At 36.9% G+C, this 14,276-nt stretch overlaps 1 long non-coding RNA gene across 1 annotated transcript in view; it reads right to left on the reverse strand.

The window, feature by feature from the left end:
- Nucleotides 1-7,394, reverse strand: part of LOC132534252 (uncharacterized) — a 65,874-nt gene extending 58,480 nt beyond the window's left edge. The window contains exon 1 of the long non-coding RNA XR_009545944.1: nucleotides 7,118-7,394. This is a non-coding gene — a long non-coding RNA (uncharacterized LOC132534252). The remainder of the gene's footprint in view (nucleotides 1-7,117) is intronic.
- Nucleotides 7,395-14,276: the final 6,882 nt, after the last annotated feature.

A 14,276-nucleotide genomic window follows, 5' to 3' on the forward strand; every position in this document is an offset into this window, starting at 1 on the left:
CTAATACAGAACAGTTGCAGAAGCTCAAATCTCAATGATGACCAGAGCTACAAAGGTCTCTTTATCAGTGCCTTCCCTTATCCATTTTAATTGCCATCTTAGCTGGCCTGTCTGGTAAAGTACCCGATATGAATTTTTAAAAATATTTTATTTACTTATTATAATGAGAGAAATAGAGAGATAAAGAGAGACCAGAGCCCTGCTCAGCTCTGGATTTTTGCATTGCTGAAGGTTTAACCAGGGACTGAAGAGATTCAGGTATGAAAATATTTCCATATAACCATTATTCTATCTTTTCAGCCATGATCTTATTTTTTTTGTACATGTGTGGATGGATAAACTATACTCTGAATTGTGACATCATTGAAGTATAATTGCTTTTCCTCAGATCCCTTAGGAAAGAATCACTTGTAATAAACAGCTTCCTCGTACAGTGACTACTAGGTGAACCAAGTGTCAACTGCGACACAGGTTCCAGTTAACTCATTGTAATACCAGCTCCAGGTGTATGATATTTTCAGACTGCTCTATGGCTCTCCTGATGTTCATTCTAGTTTCCATTAGTCTAGAATATCCTTTGCTGTGCAGATGTCCCCTCAGGCTCTGCCACTTCCCACAGTTATATGGTACTCTCAAGTGCTTTTCCCAACCAATCCTGTCCCGACATGTCACTCCTGGCTGTTGCCCTATAAATAGCTCTCCTACTTCTGCTCTCTCTCTCCCTCTCTCTCTCTCTCCCAGATTTTTACCTGGGGGATGGGAGGGTGGTGCGCATAACGGGGGAAGGCCATTTTTGGCTAGCTCCACGTGGCCCAAACCACTGTGCTTGGACCCAACCCTGAGGGGCCTGCAGGAATAAAGGATTGTGTTCCCTCTGCGCTTGGATTCTCTCTCCACCGCGTCTGCCGCCACAAAGCAACAATCCTTTATACTTGAACTGTTTGGAGTTTATATCAGTAACTTTCTTTTCCAAGATTTTATTGTCTGTCTTTGCCACCTCCAGCTTTTTGTGTCATTTTGTTGGAGAAATAATGATTTACAAGGCATTTGTTGACTCATAGATATGGTCTCTTACCTCCCCATGATAGGCATGATCTGCACACTGTTCCCACCACCAACTTAAGTCTCTCTTCACCACTGTGCACTAGATACACAATGGCCTTTACCTCACTCTTCCTTTAGCTCAGGCTCATTTTGTTTGTCACAATATGCCCATGAAGTCCAAGCTTTGCTCTATATTTCTCTTTTAATTAATTGTTTGCTGCTTGAATATCACCTGAAAGTGACATCCTCAGCTATTCATTCTTCTCTGTTTGGTTTCTCTTACTGAATGTGATTATTTCAAGGTGCAGGATTAATGAATGATGGCATGGGAAGTCAACTGCCAATCACAAACAAACAAAAAATAAATAAAACAAAAGCAGCAATATTAACAAAAACTTCTGCATGAGTAAGAAATACAGTTACACTCTGTTAAGTCACCAAGACTTTGGGGTGGATTTATTGCTGAGCTAGTGTTGCTCTAATTAATATAAGTGGAAAATATAAACATTTTACTAAGTTAGCCCTGAGACTATTGAGTAAATAGTTAGGTATCAAACTGGCCTAGATATAATTACACATTCTGCCACTAGGCAAAAACTGGATATGGAAATTGAATTAATTTATAGGAAAATGACAAATGGCCAAAGATAGTGCTCACTCTAAGTCTGAGGTCAGAAGTTCAACCACTTTATGCTAAAAGTGAGCAGTACTATCTCCCCCACCCTCTCTTCCTCTCTTCTTTTTTTACTCTCTCATGGCAAATACTGAATAATCCTTTTTAAAAGGAACTGGAGAGACAGTTCACTTGGTAGGGTGCATGTATGACCCATGTTTGAACCCTGGTACCACATGGGAGTACCGTAACACCAGGGGAAGCTCTGATGCTGTGTAGCTTCTTCCTCCCTCCCTGTTTCTAAGTTTCTGTCTATTCTCCAAATGAAAACAATCAACCTGGGAACTATGAAATACATATGCAGATTCCCGAGTCTGTGAAACAAACAAATAAATAAATAAATAAGAGACCAAGAAGAAAGATGAATTTTTTTTTTCCTTTGAGTTTGCAACTGGTAAAACTCATACCTCCCCTCCACTTCCCCAGAGACCCACCCTAATAGGGAAAGAGAGAGGCAGACTGGGAGTATGGACCAACCAGTCAACACCCATGTTCAGTGGGGAAGCAATTACAGAAGCCAGACCTTCCACCTTCTGCAACCCACAAGGACCCTGGGTCCATGGTCCCAGAGGGATAGAGAGTGGGAAAGCTATCAGGGGGGAGGGTGGGATATGGAGATTGGGTGGTGGGAATTGTGTGGAGTTGTACCCCTCCTACCCTATGGTTTTGTTAATTTATCCTTTCTTAAAGAAAAAAAAAAAGAAAAAAAAACTCATACCTCCCAGTTACCAAATGTATCTGTGTTCTGTCATGCTCAACAAAATACTCTTTTCTGCAAGGATTGCCCTTATTTATACATGTAAGTAAGTGAAATGAACACTGTACCTGACTTTTCCAGTGGAGACTAGTTTAATACCCAACATTTTTTCTCAATTGGGTTATTTCAAGGTAATCATGATATAAGTTCAGAAGTCAACTATATCCTTTGTACAAGTCAAATGATGTAGAACTAAGAATAGTATTATGTTTTCCTTCACTAGTAGATTGGATCTAGTTTTGCAGGATACTTTCACGTGTTTACAGTAAAGATAGTTGGTTTTGCAGCTCAGATCTCTTAAAAGATATTAATCTTTATCCTACTACAATGAGCAGCTTCTGGTTTGAAAAGGCATCCCTTTAACAATAGTTATTTATTAACGAGCAAAGGTGGGAGGGGAGGGAGATGCCAGAACAATGCTCAGTCTGATATTTGGTAGTGCTGGAAATTGAACCTGGGGGACGCTGACTTCTCCTGCAGGGGGACCCTGAGTCTTCTAGCATGCAGACCTTCTTTGCCTGGCCATAGAAAGACACTCAACACTACTTATTTGGGATATCTTATATGCCTTTCTGTCATCTACCAGGAGGAACTACATGAGTTTCTGGCTAGTTGATTTCAGCAAGAAAATATGGAGAATTGGGTGAAAAATGGTAAAAGCCTCTTTATCAAATTCATGGAGTACCATTTTACTTATTTTTTATAATTTTTATTTGTTATTCATAATTTGTTTATGATTATACGATTACAATATTTAGTTCCATACCACACCCACCACCAAAGTTCTGTATCCCTACCTTCTTTTTTTTTTTCTGTATCCCTACCTTCTAACTTTCCAGAGATAACCACCATAGATCTTTTTCATTCACCATTCCTTTCACCAAAGGTCTGTGTCCCCCTCCCCACACTCAAATATAACTGCTACAATTCTCCCACAGTCTTAGATGTAGATTGGCATCTTTTTCTAAATATATATTTTATTGATATATTATTGGATAGACAGCCAGAAATTGAGAGGGGAAGAGGAGATAGAGAGGGAGAGAGACAGAGAGACACCTGCAGCCCTGCTTCACCATTTGTAAAGCCTCCCCGCCTGCAGGTGGGGACCTGGGGTTTGAACCCAGGTCCTTGAGCGTTGTAACGTGTGTGCTCAACCATGTGCGCCACCGCCTGGCCCCTGATTGGCATCTTTTTTTCACATTATAAATATAAATAATAATAATAATAATATAATAATAGAGTATACTCTATTATTTATATTCGGCATAGGAGTGAAACCATTCTGTGGTTGTCTGTCACTTCCTTACTTACTTCGCTAAGCATAGTTTTCTCCAATCCCATCCACTGTATTCCAAAAGATTTGATTTGTTAATGGAAGAATATTCAAGAATTAGAACCTCTATTCAGTCTCCATTTATTCTTCCATAGTCAAAATATATTCAGAGAGAAACTACTTTAGACATTCTTTTTTTTTTTAATTTTCTTTTGTTACTTATTGTGTAGTTGTCATTGATGTCATCTTTGTCGGATAGGACAGAGAGAAATGGAGAAAGGAGGGGAAGACAAAGGGAGAGAGAAAGACAGACACCTGCAGATCTGCTTCACCGCCTGTGAAGCGACTCCCCTGCAGGTGGACAGCAGGGACTCAAACTGGATCCTTATGCTGGTCCTTGCGTTTTGCGCCACGTGCGCTTAACCCGCTGGGCTACTGCCCGGCTCCCCACTTTAGACATTCTTGCTTTGAGAGTACGGATGGGGTGAATGGTCATGAGACTATCTCCCCCCTTTTAATGTTTAGTTTTCTTTTTGCCTTCACCTAGTTTTAACTTCTTTGTTGCCCATATAGCATTCTATTGTAAAGGGAAATTATATGTTTAACAATTGAGATAAATATGAGATGAGCAGCCCTTTCCTTCATTAGGGAAATAAATTAAGATAGATTAAAAGATAACACTGAATGCATCAGAATTTTATCAGAATACCAAAACTATTTGCTAGGTGAGAATGGACATTTGAGAAAACAAATCCCCCATTGCAGAAAAGATTTGTTTATTTATTTTATAAGAGAGAGAAAGACCAAAACACCACTCTGACATTACAGTACTGAGGACTCAACCGAGGGCTTTATGAGTCGGCCTTCTGTGCTCTATCAGCTGCACAAGCTGCCCATCATAGCAAATCCCTTGACCTTAAAGCAGCACTCCAGCTTTATTGGATGGGGCTGGCAATGGGTTCAATTGGAAATATGACTACTGCAGATACCTGTACAGGAGGGGAGAGATGATTCAATTTTATCCCTTAGGCCTATGCCTTAAGACAAGTCAGAATCTTTATTTTATGGGAAATGCTTGAAGAAAAAACCTGATTCACTTTGCAAAAGGTTTTTGGTTTTTGCATTTCTTGTCCTCCTGTGAGAACATCGTCAAGATCTTGGCAGTGAGGCGGTCATTTCAGACCACAGGACAACAAAAGAAGCTGAATGCCACATCCTAAGGATGACTAAGAGGAAGGAAAATTCAGCTTAAATTCCTGAGCCTGTGTGTCTGGCAGGACTCTGAAGGTCTACCTTAAATGTCACTAGACCTTAATACCACTTTTCTTAATGTCCCATGAGAGAAACAAAACTTCTATTTCAAGAAGTCTAGGGCAAGTTGACTTATATTTATGATCTGCCTAAACTATACCACATCAATTCCATTAGATCATAAGGGGAATGCTAAAATATTTTTTAAACTTCCTTAATTTTATTTAATCAGAGAGAAACTAAGAGAGAAGGGTAACAGAATGGAAGAGAGAGAGAGAAAGAGAGAGAGCGGCAGAGAGACAGAGAGACACAGAGAGAGAGATACCAATAGTACTGCTTCATTGCTTGTGAAGCTTTCCCCCTACAGGTAAGAACTGGAGGCTAGAACCTGGGTCCTTGCCCAAGGTAATATGTACACTGAACCAGATGCACTGCCACCTGGTCCTTTAAAATGTTTTTTTTTTTTCTCTAAAACTAGTTTCTAAATGTATTTAAGAAGTGGTCATTTACTTTGGCAATCATTATAATGATAGATCCATAAATCATTTATATATTTGTTATAATGATTCAGTTAAACAGTATCATATACAACTCCTAGCTATGGAGTACTAGAAAGGTATATTACCCCTTGACTTAAACATTCAGTCAATATTTGTTGAACGTTCAGTGAGCACTATGCTAAGCACAGAGATGCAGGGATGAGAAAAAAGTGACTGACAGCCAGAATCTTCGTTTACTTGAGAGTAAAAAGACAAAATTTGAGAAACAAACAAAACACATCTCTATACTCCACATTGTGTCCCCTATCAGTATTTATTTAATATTAATTCATGCTCAAAAAGACAGCTAAAAAACCCCCACCATAAATGGCACGAGTGAAATCAAAGGACCTCAACTCCCTACATGATATCTACCTCTAAACTTCAGAAGACTATTTCATAATTTGAATTTTCAATTTAGGATTGCACCAGTGTTTTCACTGTAAGAAACAATCTAATAATATATATCCTTTGATCCACTATTGATCTTGATTTTTCCAAATGAGACTGCTGCTAAAAGGAATTATTTGGTGCTAGTTTGTTGTCATTTCTGTGATTCAAAAATTATTGTACATTGGTATCAAAAGATAATTATTCACTGTATTGTGGTAAGCAAAACACTACCGCGTATTTGAAAAACCACTTTTCTCTCTTCCTTTGTGTCACCTATGGCACATCATTTAACTTCTTTCTATCTTAGCCCCCTTGGGAATTAAATGATGGGATGAAATTAGATCATAGTGATGCTTCATAGACTTAAAATTCTCTTATTTCCCTGCTCCATTCTTCATATGATGCATTTAGTAGACAAGTTTCCCAGCTAAGAGCAGCACATTAAGATGATTTTTAAATGATGCATGGTTTCTATTTCTGTTGCCTCAGGAGTTAGATATCTTAGCCCACATCCCATATCAAACCACAATTATATATATACATATATATACATATTTATAATTAAACAATATGACATCTTATATTAATAATACCATATTGTAATATTCAAGATCAGAATACAGGTCTTTTTTTTAGGACATAACTTGCATTATACACATTGGAGATAATTGGATGAAAATTAGATGGAGAATACATTGTTTTTAATTTGCTGTTTAAAAAAATATTCCCAAGATATCTGAGTCAGTTTAATAAAGCTTTTTTCAAATGCACCAGTGATCCTCCTATCCCATTGCTGAACAACTAATTTCAATTCTTAAAAGAAAAAAAAATCCTTCATTATATGAAAATCTGAATGTTGCAATTCAGACCTTACCTTTGAGCATAGATGATGAAAATGCCTAATTAACACATCTGACAGTTATCTGCAAACCACCACTGATGGATGCCTGCTTTCAGCACTACTTTGACAGAAAAATCTGAAATTGAAATGCACTAAACACAAGTAGCTTAGCCCACCTCATTCTGAATTTAAGATAGATGATTGCAAATACTATCACATTGCTTACAAGACAATGTTCAAGGACCATGAAAATTCTTTACAAATTCATTAGTTAAACATCCTGCAAACCAACTCACTTTTCCAACTATTCCTCTCACTAGACAAACACAAATTCCCTTGTACTCACCACAATGAGTTAAAAGTAGACAAAACCTTTTGGTACAGCCTTTGAGTCAGGACTTTGCTTTACCATTCTCTTCATTTTAAGTGTCATGGAACAGTACTTTACAGACAGAAACTCACACACCAAGACCAGTGTGATGCACCTGCTGTAAAGTTTTGGCTATTTTTTTTTTTTTTGCTTCTGGTCTTCCTTCCCTCCACACAAAATAATAATAATAATAACACCAGACCAGTTTCTGAGCTATTGTCTAAAACATTTCAGAAGAGAAAGATAATAATAACTTCATGATTTTCATGCAAACTCCCAGCCTGCCTGCCTGTTCACTGCTGCCAATACTCCTTACTCTTGCTGGTGATGACATTCAGCAAGCTCTCCAGCCCCGATGCTTCGTTATGTAAGCCTGTCTAGGTCAAGTGTAGGAGACACACTGCTGGCCTGTGAAAACTCATGGAACTGTTTCTTCAGATTAACACTTCAGGGGATATGGAAGCTGAAAGAAGCTGAGCTTTTACTACATCTTTTGGGGGTAAATAATTTTGCATGATTCAGTGACTTATATGCTATAATCTTGACAGTTGCCTGTCAGCCATGCTGAGGTGCAGGGAGAAATTACTGAGAGATTTTTCAGTTTTCACAGCATGCTTGAACAAGCATGGTAAGTCTCCTAGCAATTCTAGCTGTCAGTTGCTTAAGGAGAAACATAAATCTTAAATTAGGATTTGCTTATTAAGCATCATCTCTACCCATCCAGGAATGAATGTTGATTTGGTTGTTTAAACTGATTATAGTTCGTTTGTTCAGAGGTGTTTTATAAAAGCATTACTAGATCTTAGAGATTTACTGCAGATCTTGACTGTTATATTGTCCTTGTTGTAGTGCAAATGTGTTTCCCTTTTAAATGAGCTATATGTTTTTCTGTCATTGTCTTCTTCTGTGATTCGTTATAATGTTATAAGGGAGACTGCATAACCTGGCAATTATATGGCTTTGACGGATAACAAATCCTACCTCCTTGGTTCCAAGGTGAATACTGCAGTCAGAACACCATTAAATACTAGCAATGAATTATTTCGGGTTATGACATTGATTAAAGCTAGCTTGTGTTTAAGGGTCTTACAAGCCTCATCCCAGGTTTGACACAGACAGTTATCCTCTCTCTGAGTAAAAGTAGAAGCAGCATAGCACTGGTTCTGTTTTAGATTCTCACACTGTGCCCTAGTATGGGGATTATTTAAAATAGCACACTCTTGCAGAATGCTGCAGAAAAGCCCGGACAAGTAGAAGGGTAAGATTGCGGCAGCTGTGTGATACTGGCAAGGAATTTTCATAAGATTTAACTAGCAATGATGATACAACAGATGACACCTAATTTATAAGATAGGTGACTGTTTCAAAAGTTGAGAACTGAGGCAGCACACTGGAGAATGTTTAGCTTCTTCTGTGTCCTTGACGAGCAAGGTTCCGTGCTTTGGATAGAGTGTCATGAGTTAGGAAAATAAAAGTTGTATAAACTGTTCTTATGATGTTAAAGAGCTAAATAGAAAGCTGAATATTCTGCCATTGGTTGTCCCTAAATCAGAATTGTCTGAGGCAGACTAATTAGAACACGCTCACTAAGTAGTCGGGTAGCTTTTAATCTGGGATTTCTTGCATTTTTTTAAGTTGAAAGCATTAAAGAGAATATTATTGAAATGACTGTTTTTAGGATACTTTTCATTATGATTAAAAGTAGCACATTGATGATAAATATAATATACCAGTTATCATTTTATGCTATATTTAGTTGGTTAAATGTGTACTTTAAAAATTTTCTTTATTGGGGAATTAATGTTTTACATTTGACAGTAAATACAATAGTTTCTACATGCATAACATTTCTCAGTTTTCCATGTAGCAATACAACCCCCAATATAACAATACACCCCCCACTTTTTTAACAAATAATTTGAAGAGACAGTTATGGTCCCTCAGGGCCTGATTTTGTATTACTGTTGTCAATAACGACTTTTCCCTGTAGAATTAGGTTGGCATAAGAAGCCAGTCAAATCATACTTGACTCAGATTGGCATTATACTTCATAAATGTAATGCTAAACATAATGGATACATACTGAGTTTAATTTACAATCTTTGAGTTTGTCTTTAAAATAGCAATGTCAGTACTTTGTCTAGAAGTAATTTTTGTTTTATTTTAGAGTGTTTATTGGCTATTGTTTGAAGAGATTCATCTTTCTGGCAATGGAGTTGAAAAAGTTCATGCTCATGTCTTTATTTCCAAAGTAAGGGATTTGAATTAAATGAGGTCTAATGATAGTTTTGCTTCTGCTCTCTGTGGAGAATAACTCTCTAATTGTGAATGGCGTTAATCAATTAATCTACACTACAGTGAGCTTTCATTTTTGGTGAGACTATATATATATATATATATATATATATATATATATGTATATATATATACATATATATATATATTTAATGTGCAAAATTAGTCTATCTTTTGAGTACCAACTAGATGTTAAGTGGTTCTCCAAGTGTGACCTCTGGGCCAGCAATATCACATCAGTTTCACCTGGGCTTTTGTTAGGAATGCAAATTCTTAGGCATCATTTTTGAACTTCATGACTCAGCATCTCTAGGGTTGAGGTGGGATTTATTTTTTTTCTTCAACAAGTTCTCCCAGTGATTGGGAAGCACATGGAAGCATGAGAACCGCTATGCTGGACGGTAATTTGGTTAAATAAAATGAAAATCACTTTACTACGTGTAGATATTATGTATTACAAAATTAAGTTTTCTTTTTCTCTGGTAGCCTAGATTTCCCCATGTGAGTAATCTTTTTGCTTTCAGGATTTGTGCAGTATTTTGTACATTTTAAACCCAAGATTGTTCACAAGAGTATTTTTCAACAATTCATTTATTAGCTTTTAGATGTTCCATAGGGTTATGGGAAGATAAAGAACTGTCCAGTCCATTTGCTCTCTGTGTGGCTTGGTGTGCGTCACTGACCCTCTCTGATGTCCAGTTCCTCTGTTACAAACTAAGAGTTTGGCCTGAGTCAGGATTTTTCAATTCACTTACATTGACATTTGGAATCAAACAGTACTTGGTGATCCTAGGAATATATCCTGCAAGTCATATATTGTTGAGAAGCATCACTGACTTCTATTTACAAGGTGCCAGCAGTAATACTCTATTGAGACTATAAAAAATATTTCTAGACATTAGCAAAGGTTTCCTGAGGAGGAAAAAATATTTCACCCCCCCCTTTGTTTCGCCTTTCCCATGTTTAAGAAACCCTGCCCTAGTTAAGACCCCTATAAGAAAATTTCTTATACTGTGGTCCAGGAGGTGGCACAGTGAATAAAGCACTGGATTCTTGAGCATGAGGTCCAGAGCATATATCAGTTGTCTGGTTCTTTCTCTCTCTTCTTCTGTCTTTCCCATTAATAAATAAATAAAATATTTTTAAATAATAAAAATATTTTATATTTAAAAATACAATAAATATGAGTCCATACTCCCAGAGAGATTAAGAATAGGAAAGCTATAAAGGGAGGGAATGGGATATAGAGTTCAGGTGGTGTGAATTGTGTGGAATCATACCCCTCTTATCCTATGGTCTTGTCAATATTTCCATTTTATATATAAATAAAAATAAAAAATACAATAAATACATAATTTCTCCCTTTGGAAGCAGGCAGGTTAAAAGTTGCAAATACAGATAGATACATATGTACTTGTTTATGTATGTGTTGATGTTTATTTATTTTAGTGTAACTCTGGTATAAAATGGGGAATATTTGTCTCTGTAGACAAGCTAGACTAATATGCTCAAATGCATACAAGTTCCATAAGCTTTGGAAGTCCAAAATCTTTCTACAACTTCTTAGACCTCCCTACTGTGTCCTCATGTCCTAATGCATGCATACTTCCTCATCATTCTAAAAAAGTGGCCCAGATTAAAGCTGTCACTCTAATCTCAACCACCCTTAATAGATTTAATTAAGGATCTGAACTCCTCACTATTTTCTTCTTTCTCTCTCCTCTGTTCTTTAGCCCTTCCTTGCAGTATGCTCCGAGAATACAAATTCTTCTCCTTTTTGTATGCACAACATCCCAGTTTGTTTTTTTCTTCAAAATTGTTATGTGTATAGAGATTGGGATTTAAATACCCAGACTCTGGGGGGTCAAGTAGTTACAGAACTGGTAAAGCAAGCACTTTATCTGGTGGAAAGACTAGCATTCAAGGCCCTGGTCCCCACCTGTAAGGGGAAACTTCATAAATGGTGAAGCACCTCTCTCTCTCTCTTTTTTCTTTTTTCTATCTTTATATATCGTGCTAAATGATAATTCTTGGCCCTTACAATTACATGTGCTGAATATTTAAGTAGCTTACAGTGTAAGTTATATCTACTCATGAGTTGTTAACTAAAGTGGTTCAGTAATTCTGACATTTTGGAGTGCTGACACTCCAGACATACACACACATGCACACTTGCTAAGAATTTAAAATGAGTTTCAGTTTAAATTAAATGTTGTTATAAGCTATCTGTGAATTGTTTCTTTCTATAGCTACCAGGGTCTCGGTGCCTGCACAAGAAATTTATTGCTCCCACTAACATTTTTTTTCCTTTTTCCTTCCTAATTGTTGAGAAACAAATTGAGAGGGAGATAGAGAAGGAAAAACAAATTGAAAGGGAGATAGAGAAGGAAAAAAAGAGATACTTGTAGCACTGCTTCAACTTCAGTGAAGCTTCCCCTCTGCCTGTGGGAACCTGAGGCTTCAATTCTGGTTCTCACGCATGTGTGCTCGCTCTGCTGGGTGTTCTGTTGCCTGCCTCCTCTTTGTATGTTTTTCTAATTCTAACATTCTGGGTAAATAACACTAACCCTGAAACATTATCAGCCCAGTCTAAGATGAATAGATTTGTAGAGCCATGAAGTACATTCATTGATAATAAAAATAAAAATAAACAACTCCAAATACTGCCATTTTTATAACCTTAATGTATATCTTTAGTCACCTATATGTTCCATGATCTGGAATTTGTTTGATAAGTGTTTCTGAAAAGTTTGTTACAATATTTTTTCATAAAATTATTCCCTCTTGTTTTTTAAAAATTATTTTAAAGTCATCTGATATGGGGATGGTGTGTGTGTGTGTGTGTGTGTGTGTGTGTGTGTGTGTGTGTATCCAAGGAGTTCGGAAGTGAAATGCGATATAATATAATATAATATAATATATTTATATATATATTCAATGTTCTCTTTTAATTATGTTGTTTGGGAAATAGGACAAATGTCACTATTCCATACATAACTTTCCAAAAGCATACCATTGTAACTATCTACTGTCGAGAGAAAAGAAAATAGTAGTAAGAGTGTTTGGGTTTCAAACACACAGTTTTAAATAAGTAATTAAGAAAACTTTCTGTTGGCCAGCACAATCAAGACCTCAGAAATAACAGGTTTTTCCCAACACTATACTCCTGACAACTAGACAAACCTCTCCATAGCATACTTCTCAGCAGGTTGTATGTATAAATAAGCCATAGGGACATAACTGGTGTTAGTGACTTGACTGGACATAGTTGGCTCTCTTTGGTAGAAGGAGAAGCATTTGGTTATCGTGTCTTAACACCATATTCTCCTACTTTCCTGTGAATATGGTTCAGTTTTTTTTTTCTTCTTAGCAAGTGTGTTGGGTGGGTCTTTGTGATCTCATCATCTGCACAATTGTCCAGTCTTCTGCCTAAAACACAGAATCTAATGTGGTACAGAAGTCTGTACCAAACATCTCCTCTTAAAATGGCCTTTTTCCCTTCTCTCTCACATCATACTGCTTCTCCTGATAAACTGTTAAGGGAAACTCACAAAGTCAAGAATAGATCCGGGCCATGGAGATGTATCATCCACAGTGAACACCTTTGAAGGCTTTGAAACTTATAGATTTATAGCTGTTTGTTTGTTTAACCAAAGAACTACTCAGCTCTGGTTTATGGTGATACTAGGGATTAAATTAGGGCCTTGAAGCCTTAGGAATGAAAATCTTTTGCATAACTGTTAATTCTATCTTTCCCAAGCTTGAAATGCTTTTTTTGTGTGGTTTGTGTCTTCAGAAATATAAGCAGCCAGGAAGTATTCATTTTAGAAATCAAGCTGAGAAAAAAAATGTCACCTTACTGAATATATTGCAGGCAACTTGAGTTTTGTCAAATGTTCATGACCAGTAGTTTTCCTTTTTTAGCCTCTCCATTTTTAACAAATGCAGATTTCTGGGAATTGAAAACATTGCCAGATGGAAGCAAGCATCTCTCCTCCATTCCTTATGTGTTTAGTTTATCTGTTTAATGAGAATATATTTAAATGTAGTTATTTCTTTCACATTCTGTAAAAGAAAAAAACTTTCAAAACTAGCTAGGAAGACTGCCAGCTTTGACCTTTCACCCCAGCACAAGCCCCAACTCTTTTTTCACAAATCCAGGGTGCAGATCTACCAAGCGCCTGAATACTATCTTGGGTTGGCCACACATAGAATATCCTTCCTCTGTGAGGGTTATGTGATATACTCCAGCCCACTGAAGAGCAGCTGTGTGATTAGCCACTTGATTACTTTTAAACTTGGAGCCCAGGGGCTTACCACCATGACTTTAAAAATGTGATACCACAGACAGTTTTACAAAAATGGAAAAATAGTGGGAACTTATGATCTGCCTTTGGAGGCAGATCCTGGGTTTCAAAACCAAAATTAATCATCCCTTTACTGTGTAACATTGATGAAGTTTTTCAACTATCCCTCTCAATCCCTTCCTCTATCAAATTGTAGAAATAATAATAGTGATAATACTAACAACAATATCTGTTGCGTGAGGTTGTTGTGTGGTTTCAAAGGCCTCACAGATACTAATTATTGTTCCTCTTAAATTACAGACAGAATTGGTTTGAAAATACTAGTGCTTTAATGTAAATGTATTTATTTCTAATTACCTACTACATGTTAGATACTGTGTTAATAGTTAAGGGATTAAGTAGAATCTCTACAGTCATAAAGATTTCATCCATCTCTGTATTTTAACCAAAGGGAACAAAAAGTTTATAGAGCTAAAAGAGGGCAATCTTTCTTTTTCCTCTGTTCCCACCAATCCTTCACATCTGGTAAACCT

This window comes from Erinaceus europaeus, chromosome 18 (assembly GCF_950295315.1).
Source record: "Erinaceus europaeus chromosome 18, mEriEur2.1, whole genome shotgun sequence".
Lineage (NCBI taxonomy): Eukaryota > Metazoa > Chordata > Mammalia > Eulipotyphla > Erinaceidae > Erinaceus > Erinaceus europaeus.